Source organism: Serinus canaria, chromosome 5, assembly GCF_022539315.1.
Source record: "Serinus canaria isolate serCan28SL12 chromosome 5, serCan2020, whole genome shotgun sequence".
Classification (NCBI taxonomy): Eukaryota; Metazoa; Chordata; class Aves; order Passeriformes; family Fringillidae; genus Serinus; species Serinus canaria.
Window position 1 is genome coordinate 55,174,116 of NC_066319.1, and position 13,322 is coordinate 55,187,437.

The window sequence follows — 13,322 nt, forward strand, 5'->3', positions numbered from 1 at the left end:
CGGAGAGCGGGAGGGAGAGGGCAGCCCCGGCGGGAGCTGAACGTTTCAGCTGAGCTGGGCTGTGCACAGCAAATAAACAGGAAAATCCCACATCGGTGCAAGAATAATCTGTGTTTCTTGTCCTGTGGTTCTCATGCCAAGAGTAGAAGTTAAGAGCAGAATCGTGGATTCACAGAATGGTTTGGGTTGGAAGGGACTTTAAAGATCATTTAGTTTCACACCCTAGCCATGGGCACCTTCCAGCAGACCAGGTTGCTCCAAGTCCTGCCCAACCTGGCCTTGGACATTGCCAGGGATGGGGCAGCCACAGCTGCTCTGGGCATCCTGTGCCAGGGCCTCACCACCCTCACAGTAAATAATTTCTTCCCAAATATCTAAATCTACCCATTTTTTGGTTTGAAGCCATTCCCCCTTGTCCTATTGCTACATGCCCTTGTAAAGCATCCCTCATTCTTATTTGTATAAAAAGAAGTAATTTTAATTTTCAGGATTTCACCACATTTGTCCAACATAGAGTTGCCAAACCAATGGCTGACCAGAAGGAGGGCAATGAAAAGGAGGTTGGGATTGTGGCCAAAATTCATAAAAGTTTTCAAGAGTGAGAAGCAGGTTCCTAACAGTGGCCTCCAAGGGATGTATTTTCACTAAATAATCCCATTAGAAGTGGTGAAGGTAGTATTTTCCCATTAGATCCATGCAGTTGTCCACATGTACTGTTATTTGCATGACCAATGCTTTTCCTTACTCTGCAGACCAGTGCACGTGTTTTAGGACCTTTCCTGGAGAGCTGGTTGTCAGTGGTTTTCTCAGACATATGGCAAATGACTGATTAGCATCCAGCCAGAGCTGGGGATGGAGAAAGCAGTTGAATATCACTGAGACAGACTTGCCCAGGCAAGATAATGCTGTGACCCAGAGAACTGTTAAGGAACTCTTCAGTGTTCCCTACTAATGTCTAGCACACAGTTAGAGAGCAGGTCCATGACTCAAAAAACTGGTGATGAAGACTTTTGGGGCAGAGAACTGGCCGATGGGGATTGATGCTGGGCTGATCCCACAGTGTTAAATTGCTTCTGGGGAGTAGTAGCACATTCCTGTGCCTCCAGTAAATCTGTGCTCTTGCTGTTTTGGAACCTAGCAACATCTGCCACATGTTGGCAGTACAGCAAAGAAAAATGGGATAATCTCACTGCAAATCATCAAGCTATGGAGAATCAGGACTGAATGCTAGAACAGCAGTGTTCCTGCTGAGAATTTGAGGCTTAAAAGGCCTTTGTGAAGTGCTTTCACATAGACTTTTGCTTTACATAGAATGCTTAGGTTTGGAGAAACAAAGTGTTCCAAAGAGTTTGCTGAGAAAATTTTCAATCCTGCTACTCCATAATGTAATCAGCTCACAAAGAGATTTGGGATGCTCTCGGATTTTGAGATGAGAGAAATGCAGGTCTTGCAGCTTCCACACAGGGCACAGAACTGTGAGGATAGAAATACACAAGCCTTTCTGTTTCAGAAGGTCAGAGACTTTAAGGTTGCTTCTTTGGCATTCTAGGAGGGGAATATAAACCATACATAATTCAAAACTCAGCTGAGGATAAGTTACCTTTGTGTTTCCTTTATTACACTTAAAAGTGATATATTTTCTTTTTTTTTTCTGTTGAGGGTAGAGATTGCTACGTTGGGTGATTAAATTACCTTAAATTAACAGCATGTTGTAATTGTAGGATAAAAGGTCAGAAATTTCTCATTAGGAGGGACTTGAAAAAGAGAGAAAACATTGTAGTTTGAGGGTTTTATATGTTAAATAAGAAAAACCATAGAAATACGAAAAGCTATAAGAAACTTCTTTTCCCCATTATGTATTCCCTGTATTTCTTGGAATGCAGCAACAGGCACTTGCAGTATTATACAGTCAAAACTCAGATTATGCAATTGGTCTAGAGGAGTGATTTTTCTAGGCTGCTTAAAATTCTGGGCCTTAGTTGTTTCTTCTGTTGCCTTTATCTGAGGCTTGAACAAACTCTTGGAGGGCAAAATAACCCAATGTTAAGGAAAAAAAAAAACCCGCACAAAACATGAACTCCTTCAGCTAAGCACTGGATAAGCTCACAAAAACAACTTTTGTCAAAAATAGACCTAACACCCAGGATTACAGTGTAAAAATATCAGTCAGAGAAAGAAAAAAAAAAAAAGAAAGCCCTTTTTTTTCAAAATATTCAGTTGACCTTACTTGCAGAGTGAGCAGAAAACCCTGTTGCCATCAGGAGCTGGAGATTCCTACCCATAGCTGCTAATTTGCACGATTTCCATGTGTGTGAGCAATAAACCTTCCTTCTTCCTTTTCCTAAAGCCCCACCTTTTGAATAATACATATGCTGTGATGACAGATAAAACTTTGAATATTACCCAAATTTATTGTAGGAAAGGAACTAAGAATACTTCCAAACAATTTCTTCTATCACTTCTTTAGTTTTGATCCAGATTCTAATTTTCAGGAAGGGACAGACTCGTGAATTCTAAATATACATATGCCAGAAAATCAGACTAACCTTCTTTTGTCAGAGCAGGAAGTCCTTTTGTATTTCTAACTTGTCTGATGTGGCAGTCAAGCTGTGATTTTTCCTCTGAAGTTATGCACATCATGTCTCTAAGTAAAAATATGTTCTATAACATTTATTCCTAATTTTCATCCTAAAATCAAAATACTGGAAAAGGAGGGGGAAAGAAACAGAAAAGGGATTATGTGATGAGAAATGGCTGAGCAGACCTTTCTGCCCAGCTGAGAGCCACATCCAGCCCTGAAATGCAGTAAAAAGTTCAAGTTCCTATTCACGTATAGGAACTCTCAGAGAAACACAGTGCAAAGGAGACAAACATTGTGAAAATGTTTACAAAGTGGACAGCAAAATCAATGTTTTATGCATTCAGTATCAAAGCAGGCTTACTACTTAATGCTTGTTAGGATAGGGATAAAAACAGTTACTTTGGGATAGGCTGAAGACTCAGTGCAAGAGTTCTCTGTGCTCTGAGTGTTGCTCCAGCGTAGTTCTTCTCCCTCCTTCACCTCTCTGCCAGGATCCCTGGGTTTGATTTGGCAATTCCCACAGTATGACTGTTTACCTTTGCATCCACCCCCTCTTACCCAACATGTCAAAAGTTATGAAGCTTGCTCTTTAAAAAAACCCTGAGGGCTGCAAAATACATGCCAGAAAGACTTTCAGTGTTATTGGTGAGCTAACAGCTGTGCCTCTGATGGCACAGGGCCCCACAGCCTGTGATTTGTCATAAGAAACTGATGCCAAACCATCAAAGTGAGGAAGAACTTCAAACTTTGCTTTACCCATTAGGTGGGATGGCTAGGATAGGGCATTCTCTCTACTAAAGGGGAGGAATGGACAAGTTAGATTAATTTTGTAAACCTCGATCAGAAAAGGGATTTTGAGAAAACCTGTTTTCAGGAGCACACCAGAAAACCAGTATTAGACTTTGATATTCAAATGTTTATGGGGAACTTCTTGTGCTTAAAGATGCCCCACTGAACAATGAATGTCATTACCCAAGAATGTCCCTTTATCTACCATGATGAGGGACACAGTTTTGTCACAGGGTAACAGTGACACTTTTAAACATATGCTATTGGTCCACTCTCCCTTTGATCAGAGCATGACTGAACTTTGACTGTAAAGCTCAAGATTGATCTCAGTGTATGCTCTTTGGAACAGCCCTTATAGCTAAGCTATGTTAATGAAATAGTAGGTGGCCTGAGCTATGATTTGTTCCATCATAGGGTGTTTCCCAAGTGTAGTTGTCTCCTATTCTGTGTAGCCTTATCATGTGTTCCATCACTGAAATAAGAAGGTGGCGACACAGCCAGCTGTTGGACAGTCACTACAGAAGTTGCTCTCCTGGGTTAGAGTGGTGTTTCCTCTGTGGCTTCCTCGTGGTTCCTGGTCTCATGGCTGAACCAGCAGAACAGATACTTGGAGTGTTCTTTGTCCATTTCAGAGTAAAGGCAGACAAATTAACCAAATCACTTCCAAGCACAGATTTAACTCCAACAAACTGTTTTTTTTGTAAAACCTGTGAAGGGTTCTTTCATCATATTTGTTTCTGGCAAGGAGGTAGATCTGGTTGTGCCCCACAAAGTTGCAGTAACAAACAGATCTCTCAAATGCTTTCCTGACCCTTGCCTCCAGCTTGCTGGTCACTTGCCTATCATGCAGAGGTTTTGTATTGACCATTGTTTATCTGCCACTCTAAAGACAGCAGTAACAGTTCAAATTATCTCTGAATTTCCACTTGTGTTACTATGCCAATGACACAAATTTGTACGTAGTTGAGTGAATTTTCCATTGGCTGTTTTTCTTGTTCTTCCAGCTAGCTTCCTTTAGCTACATCATCTTACCTTCACACAGAAATCCAGCAGTTCCCATTGACCTCCTAGGGATCCTGCATGAGGTCTTGGTAACAGTTTGAAGAATTTTGTGTCACACTTGATTCCATTGAGAACAGTGCCAGAGTGCTTGATAGATGTGGGCCCAAGGTTATCCCAACTCTTTGATGGTAAGAGAGAATTCAGATCAAAGAGACAATTTTTTAAGTAGTTCCCTCTCTCACATAGTAACCATTCCTAATACTTCTACAGCATGTTGGGGCACTCCATGCAGTAAACAAAAGCCTAATTCACTGTCCCAACCTGCCTGTGAGTCATGTATTACCATATTTTTCAGATAAGGTAGCTGAGAAAGAAGGGAATATTGATTCCCTAAAGCAGAATACAAACTGAAGCAATGGAGCTGTGATTAACTACTTTGACATTTCTACCTCCTCCTAATTCTTTTGGCTAAAATTTTTTAATTAACAGTGTGTGGCTGCAGAGGACTTCTCCCTTCTTTTGCCTAAGAGCTGAGTGATTTGTCTAGTAGTTACACCAAGAATTGCTCCATTAATAAATGGGGCTGAGCCTGGTGAGGCACATTGTCCAGAGTCACATTGCTAATGTTTGCCCTGAAGCTGTGGAGTGTGTCCCTTCCCTCATGCTCAGCTGCATCAGGGAAGAAAAGCAGTGGTTCCAGTGTTTTAATCTCTCAAGTCTGCAGAGCTCCAGCGCCTGTCCCGCACATCTCTGGGAGAAAGATTTCTCAAAAGAACAGCAAGACTTGCTCATGTCTGCTACTCTGAGCTCTCTCTGAGCTTCCTGATTCATAAACCAGCTGGGGATCTCATTAGAAAGTCTGTGCCATGAAATGGTTCATCCTTTTCTCCTGTCTCCAAGACCTTTACACAATTCAGCAAGGCAGTGGTAATGTTTTGTCCTATGTCAGCCATAGCTGGCAAGAAGCATGATAAGGACCTTTCTAGTCCTCTCTGTTGTTTTTAAGCTTTGGATTTTGACATCTGTAGTCTGAGCACCCTGGTGCAGATGCTTGTATATGTAGTAATTCTGCTCTGGAACCCCGCTGTTATAAAATGTGATAAAAATGTGATGAGCCTGTGCTCCAAACTGTTCCTGAGACAGAGGCAGTGGCTGGTGCTGTCTGGGCCACAGGAAAATTCAGAGCCTGTAGACTTGCAGTGGAATGGAAATATAGTGAGCTCAGCAGGAAGATGTCTGCTTGGCCTGTGATTCCTCTTTATGGCCTAAAAGCCAGGAGAAGAAAATGAATAATCCTTCCAAGAGGAGCTGTGCCAAGCTGGGATGTTGCTGGTGTCCCTTGTGCCCACCAGAGCAGCATAGGACTGGCAGACAGATTCTATGAAGGAGAATCGGCCAATTTGTCCACTTGCCATTGGCTAAATGACATCTCTTGAAAGCCCTGGGAGGTAGGGAATGGAGGAGTCTGGTGGGCTGCTGGTGTCCTGCCAAACTGCTCTGCGGGGTACACGTGGCAGAGCCTGTGCTGAGCATCTGGATGAGCTCAGGCTTTCTTTCTAACTGTCCCAAATATCACCATGACATAAACATGTGCTTCTGAGCTTGGACTGGAAACCAGGCAGCTTGACTGGAAGATGAATTTGGGCCTAAAGCTGAACAGACTGGCTTAGAGTGAGTGAACAGCATTACACAGATGTAGTGGGTGGCCCTGTCTGGGTGCAGACACACCAAATCCTGTCTCACTCTCCTCCACACCTGGACAGGAGAGAGAAAATATAATAATGAAGGTTCATGAGTTGAGATAAAGACAGAGAGAGATCACTCACCAAATATTGTCACAGGCAACCTGACTCCAGTTAGAGATATTATTGAATTTATTGCTGACAAAATCTGAGTAGGCTAATGAGTAGGATAGTGTAAGACCTGAAAGATACCTTCCTCCCACCTTTTTTCCCTTCCCAGCTCTAACTCGGCCCCACCAGTGGTGCAGACAGGTGGGAATGGGAGTTATGGTCAGTTCATCACACGTTGTTTCTATCACTGCTCAGAGAGAGGAGTGCTTCCCCTGCTGCAGCATGGGGTCCCTCTCACAGGAGACAGTTCTCCATGAATTTCTCCAATGTAAGAGCATCCCATGGGCCACACTTCTCTCCAGACTGCTCCAGCGTGGGTCTCTCTTCCATGTGGCCAGTCCTTCAAGGATGGGCTGCTCCAGCATGGGTCCCCCACAGAGTCACAATTCCTGCCAGGACACCTGCTCCACTTGGGCTCCTCTCTCCACAGGTCTGCAGGTTCCTGCCAGGATCCTGCTCCAGCACAGGCTTCCCACGGGGTCACAGCCTCCTCTCAGACATCCCCTTGCTCTGGTTTGGGTTTCTTCCAGGGGCTGCAGGTGGATCTCTGCATCCCTGTGCTCCTCTGTGGGCTGCAGGGGCACAGCTGCCTCACCACTGTCTGCAACACAGGCTGAAGGGGAATCCAGCTCTGGTCCCTGAAACAGTTCCTGCCCCTCCTTCTCCACTGACCTTGGTGTCTGCAGAGTTATTCCCATCACATATTCACCATTCATTATCACCATTCCTAATTGGCCCAGCCTTGGCCAGCAGCACATCCAGCTTGGAGCTGCCAGGGATTGCTGGACAGCCACACCTGTACAGCCACCTTGCTACCAAAGCCAGGCCATTCAAACCTAATACAGCAGATCCATACAGAACTTTCCAGCCCATGGTCTCTTGTGCTGATCACTGCAGTCCTCTGGGTTAAGGGAAGATGTGAGGACAATTTGCTCTAACATCTGCCAGCTTTGGCATTGTGCTTTGTTTAATCTAAAATTTAAGGTGTTTGAAGCCTTGTTAGTAGGAGTTCTTGCCAGGTTTTTATGGGGACAGTTCTTGCAGGTGCCTACTGCATGTTCTTAATCAGTCAGAATGCTCTGGACTGGAAGGGCAAATCTATGAACATGAGCCAGTGTCCTCTTTCTACAGTGCTCCCTATAGCTGAACTACTGGAAGAATCTGAAGGGAGGTGTCTTCATGTGTGAAGAAATTAGAAGATTGGGCATAGTTCAAGTATCCATGCCTCCCTGTTACTTTCTAAGGAAGACAGGAGCTTTTAGCACTTCTTATGCTAAAGAATGGAGTTGAACTCTGGAGCTTTTAGCACTTCTTATGTGGAGTTGGCTGCTACACATTAGGAATTTGATTGTATGAGTGGTCCCTTCACAAATTATCTATTCCCCATTTTGGAACATACAAGACATTCATGTCATAGTATTTTTATAAAAATGGTTCCTGACCTTATTTTAGCAAGCTTTTGCAATGTCCTTCTTCTTTTCAGTCCTGACCTCTGGATCCAGCTGACCTCTCTGCTGTAGTGCCAGCTGAAGATGGAAGGGTCCTCTTGAGAATTGATGGTTAAACTTGCTCTACTCAAGCAGGGTGAGCGAGATCAGTCTGTCCAGAACTTTGAAGATGGCCAAGGATGCAGTGCCCATAACTTCTGTGGGCAACCTATTCCAGAATCCAGCCACCCTCACGTCCTCTTTATTGTGGTTGCTTTTCCCCTTTTGTCTCAGCTATTGCCTCCTTGAACCACTTATGCTGGACTGTGCTCTCTGCTCTGTCCATCTCTAACACCTGCACCTCTTCCTCCTCAGCCCAGCTCATGCTAGGAAGCTCTGAGCCAAACCAGAGCAGGGGGTAATTCCACCACAGGGCAATATTCCTAGGAAGCTTTTCTTCTTGGTACAAGTTGAATGTATGTATGCATTGACTGCTTAGGAAACAGAATTTATCTTATAAACCCAGAGCATTGCCTGTCAATAAAGCCTTTCTGAGTCAGCTTTACAGAGGAGAAGGAGCAGTTAATTAGTACTTGAAAAGGACAACATAACCTCCTATCAGTTGCTCTGTGTAAAACTTCATACCTTTTCAGCACTGTATTTTAAGAATGTTATTTTGTTTTCTTTTGTGGTGTTTGTTACAACAAGGTTGCTATCATGAAGAAAAGAGCTAAAAATCAAGTCAGCCTGATTACTTTTTAATCTAGAGTTCACTGAAGACTTTATACATTCACATTAAGTGCCCACTGAGAGCTGATGTTTCTGATGAGAAGAAGAGGGATTTTCCTGAAGGTACAGACAGCAAACACTGCTCATGACAATGCTGAAGTCAAAAAAATATGTCCCATTCTCCAGAATTAGCAGATATCAAATACTTCCTTGTGGCAGGTTAAGAAATGAACAAATAGAGTTGAGTGATGCAAAGAGTACCCACACCAAACCCCATCCTTGGGCCAACCATTCAAGCTTTGACCAAGGTAACAGGCTAAAAAGTCCCTTCTTTGGTTTTGGGTGTCACTCTGCTGTGGCAGGATCCTGGGACAGTGCTGTTCCTGCTGAGGTGTTGTGATGGAACATGCTGTGACATCCTAGCCCACAAGTGGGTGGGAAGTGGGTGGGAACCTTGTCATTTGTCCTGTGACTGTCAGTGATTTCTGTTATCACAGGTGATGCAACATCTGTGGTACAATGATAAAAACGTCACAATGTAGGTGCTTGACCCAGTGGGGGAAAAAAAGCAAACAAACAGTCACAGTAGCTGCCAGCCAAGGCAAATAAAACTTGGAGGAAGGTAAGTTGCTTAGGATTTTTTTAAACTTTTACAAAATGTTCTGCATGCACACAGAATTTCTATTCTTGTTAAATAGCTCTGAAGAAGAATTAGTCATCTTTTCTTAAATGTTTCTACATTTTGGTTATACCACAAGTTCAAAGTAAATGCTCCTCACATAGCAAGAGCAGGACCCAGTGCTTCTTTCCTAGAGAAATATGAATTTTACAGAGGACTTCTTTAATTTCACTCTGTGAGGTCTAGATGGTCAGCTGTGTCCATAGGCTATTCCCTGTAGGCTGAGCCCTCTGAAAGTTAAGAGGTCAACTGAAAGCAATGACTTCAAAGGTGGTTTTAGACTTTCTGAATATGTCCCTGACTGCACAGGTATGGCAGATACTGCATTTGGTAATGGTGAAGGAATGCACAAGCTGAAAATCTGCACAGATGAGAAGGGACATTTTAAGCTGTGTAACAAATGTCACAAGCTCACTCTCTCTGTGTTTTTACATAAAACACCAACAGCTGTGTTTAAACAATCCTGAAGGACTCTCTGGGTAAAAAACAGTGCTGTCTTTTCCAGTTCTGAGGGAGTGATGGATATGAACTGAACCTTTCCCCACCCTCTCATGACAAGTGGCAGTGACAGCACTTGCTGAACACATTCAGACAGTGGCAGTATTCCCAGTGAAGCACACGCTCCCCTGAGCTTCAGGAGTGGAACTGGCTGGGCCAGACAGCATTTTGCCCAAGGCCTTTCCATGCTCCCAATTCTACTTGGAGGGAGCCAGTTATTTATAGAAAGGAGTGTGAGTTCTCCTGTATCACTCTCTTCCTTGAAAACCATTACTCTTCAAGAAATATTTTGGCAGTGCCATGTCCTGCAAGGGGTAATATTGTCAGGATCTCTTGGAAGAGTCCAGATATCCTTTGGCTTATTTGGAGAGTCCTTTACACCATTAAAAAAAAAAAAAAAAAAAAAAAAAAAAAAAAAAAAAAAAAAAAAAAAAAAAAGGAAACATGATAGACTGAATTCAACACCTGTGAATTAAGCACAACCTGCCACTCAAACCTGCATTATGAATATTGATAGTTTCCATTAACTTGAATAAGAACTTTGTGGATCTAACTGTTTATTTTGCCATTTGCCCTAGTACCAAAACTGTTTGTGGAATTAATCTGGTAAAATCAAAAATGTCAAAGGCAAAGCAGTTTCCCAATGCCTGGTGTGAGATCTTTAGACTGAGAATTGACAATAGAGTTCTTTTTCTTGCCAGGTGACCTTTGGTTTTTTCTTGCCAGGTGCTTTGGTTTTCTCCTCAGAACCCCTCCTATAGCTGTAAGAATAAAATAGGTTACACGCTTTTCTATCAGTGTTTTAGTACTGCGTTTACACTCCAACATGTAATACATATGCTCCACTGTACAGAGTGACCACGTGGCCCTTGCATGCCAGAACCCGAGAGACTGGACCCGAGGTGGATGCTCAGTAAATTGTGCAGCTAAAGCTGTTACTCAGATGTTCGACACAGAGGGGAGCTCTGGTAACAGAGAAGAGAAACTTGTCCTGCATCATCTGCAGACACGGAACGGCAAAGGATGGTGTAAGGCTGCTCCCAGCATTAGTCTGGTCCCACGGCTTTATTTGCAAAACCTAAGTGTATTTATCTCATTTGCTAATAAAGAGCTTCTTTTGTGCAGGCAGCTAAAGCCTCTACAGCTGGTGAGATTATCGCCTGTGTCTGTGTGCTATGGAGCTCCTGTCTGTCTGGCTGAAGACAAAGGATTTCTTTTTGTCTTTCTCATCTTTTAGGTTTAGCTCCAGTTCTACTGACTACAAGTTAGTTCAGTCCCTACAACTCCTTGGTTTGTGCTTAGTCTAAAAATCATGGTACATACTTTATCAAGGTCCTGTTGTAAAATGATCTTATATGTATTGCCCTGTTGTTCTTAACAAGGGAAACAAAATAGTATCATTTAATTAATTATTTTCTGATTTCCTATGGGCAGAATAAAGGCAGAAGGAAAGTTAAAAATTGCATAAATTTTGGGTACTGCAGAATAATTGTCAGGGAGCAGAAAGGGCTGGTTTCTCCCTAAAGGAAGGTGAGCCAGGAGCAGAGGGTGATTCCAGCCTCCTGAGTGTCCTCACTGATGGCTGAACTTAGAGTCATGGAATGGTTTGGGTTGGAAGAGACCTTAAAGACAATCGTGTTCCAAACCCCTTGCCATGGGCAGGGACACATTTCTCTAGACCAGGTTGTTCAAAGCTCCATCCAATCTTTGAATCTGGGGATAGGGCATCCACACCTTCTCTGGGCGACATGTTCCAGTGTTTTCCCATCCTCTGAGTAAAGAATTCCTTCCTAACATCTAATCTAAATATCTTCTCTTTTTGTTTCAAACCATTGCCCCTTATCCTGTCATTATCTGCCTGTGTAAAAGGTCACTCTACCTTATTTTTATTACCCCCCTTGGGTAGTGGAATATGCTCTAAGTTTGCCCTGGAGTCTTCTCTTCTCCAGGCTGGACAATCCCAGCTCTCTCAGCCTGTCTTTGTAAGAAGAATGTCTTCATGTGCTGGCTGAATGTGGTGGACAGAGATGGATGATGATAAGAGCTCATCAACAGTCCCAGACCAGGCAAGTAATGAATCAAATCCAGAGTCCAAACTCAGATCCAGAGCAAATGGAGACAGAGTTATAGACAAGGCTGGTACATGGTTCCAAAGTCCATTCAGGCTGGGGACAAGCTAAAATGTGCTTTTTTGGGGCCCATCCACCTATGGCTCAGCTCCATGGCCAGCCCAGGACACTGGGCCTGAGACTGAACTGGGGACATGTTTGAGTATAGCTCAGCTTGGGCAAAGGCTGCAGCCCTGATGGTGCTGGTCAGGATTTTCAGGTGTGGTGCAGGGCCAGCAGCCTCCCCTTCCCTCAGAGCAGCCATGGGGGCAGGGTCCCCAGCACAGTGTGGCTGGCAGCTGAAAGAACACTGCCTTCAGAGAGAGATCTATAAAATAAATATTGATATGCTGCATTCTGGATTACAGGTCCTTCAGAGACTTGGTGAAATGGGCGGGGGTGGGAAAAATCATCACTTGGGTCTTCTTTAAGATTAGTTTAAGTCATGATAGTGAAAAATGAGTATTAATCATGGCTCTTCTGGATTTTTGTCATTGGGCTTTTAAAGCACTGCAATCTGCATTGCAGCGTTTCCCTACCAGCAGCCTGAATGCCAGAAATTGTTTCCTCATTTACACCTGAATGGTAACTTGCTTAATACTTCTCATTTGCTTTTCACCCAAAGAGCACAATTCATGAGAAACAAACTCTTATGCTTTTTGAAGGAGTAGGACTTAGTTCTTTTACAGAACTAACTGCACACTTCCTGCAGCGTCTGGAGAGGTTTGAGCAGGATTTTAAGCAGTTTACCTCTTGGTATGGCAGATAATTTTCTGTGGACTTACACAGTTCATGTTACCTTTGATATTATTGTACCTCAGCCCAGTGGCACTTCTCTCCTCAGACTGTCCAGGTTGTTTAAGGAAGGTACTGCTCAGTGTAAGGGTCTCACCAAAAGTTTTTATCTGTGGAAGACATTTCTAGAGCCTGTGATCAAAAGGATGTGGTGGTTTCTTGTTTAGCTATCTTCATCACATCTAGGAGGTCTCTGATATTTTCCTGTGAGTTTCACAGTTTGTCAGGTGGAACTGTGTGATTGGGCAGGTAGCAGATAGGGAAATAATGATGTCCACATGAAAACCTGGTTAGTTCTTCTGGCAAATAATAATTTTACCTATGAATTAGGTTGCTTGTGTTCTCCCTGTTTTAGATATCCTGCATTTCCAGTTATATACCTCTTATTTCTGATACTAAGCCATGATTACGTGCTCCTGTTATATGGATTGTACCTGCCCACTTAGAAATTCAGATGCTTCATTTCACCTTATGATTTTAGGTTTTCTGCAATCTAATCACGCTCTTCACAGGTACGTAGCTACATTAAGATTAGATGGACAATTTCACACCCACAATCTCCCAGATTGAACTTGTATATCATCACAGAAATCAGAATTTCACTGTTTTTCTTTCTGGCTAGTTGTTTGTCTCCTCTGCTAGATCAGCTTATTGAAAAAGGATCCTACTGAGTGGAACATTTGTTTTTGAAACTGGACCAGTATTGCCTTTTGGGCCAAAAAAATAATGGATCATCTCCAGCTACTCTTCTTTCCACTGGCCAGTGGATATTACCAGACTGGCCAAGGCTGATGGGACCCAGCCAGACCTAATCGGCTTCTGGATACTCAGCAAGTGAGGAAAGCCAATCTATTATGGTAT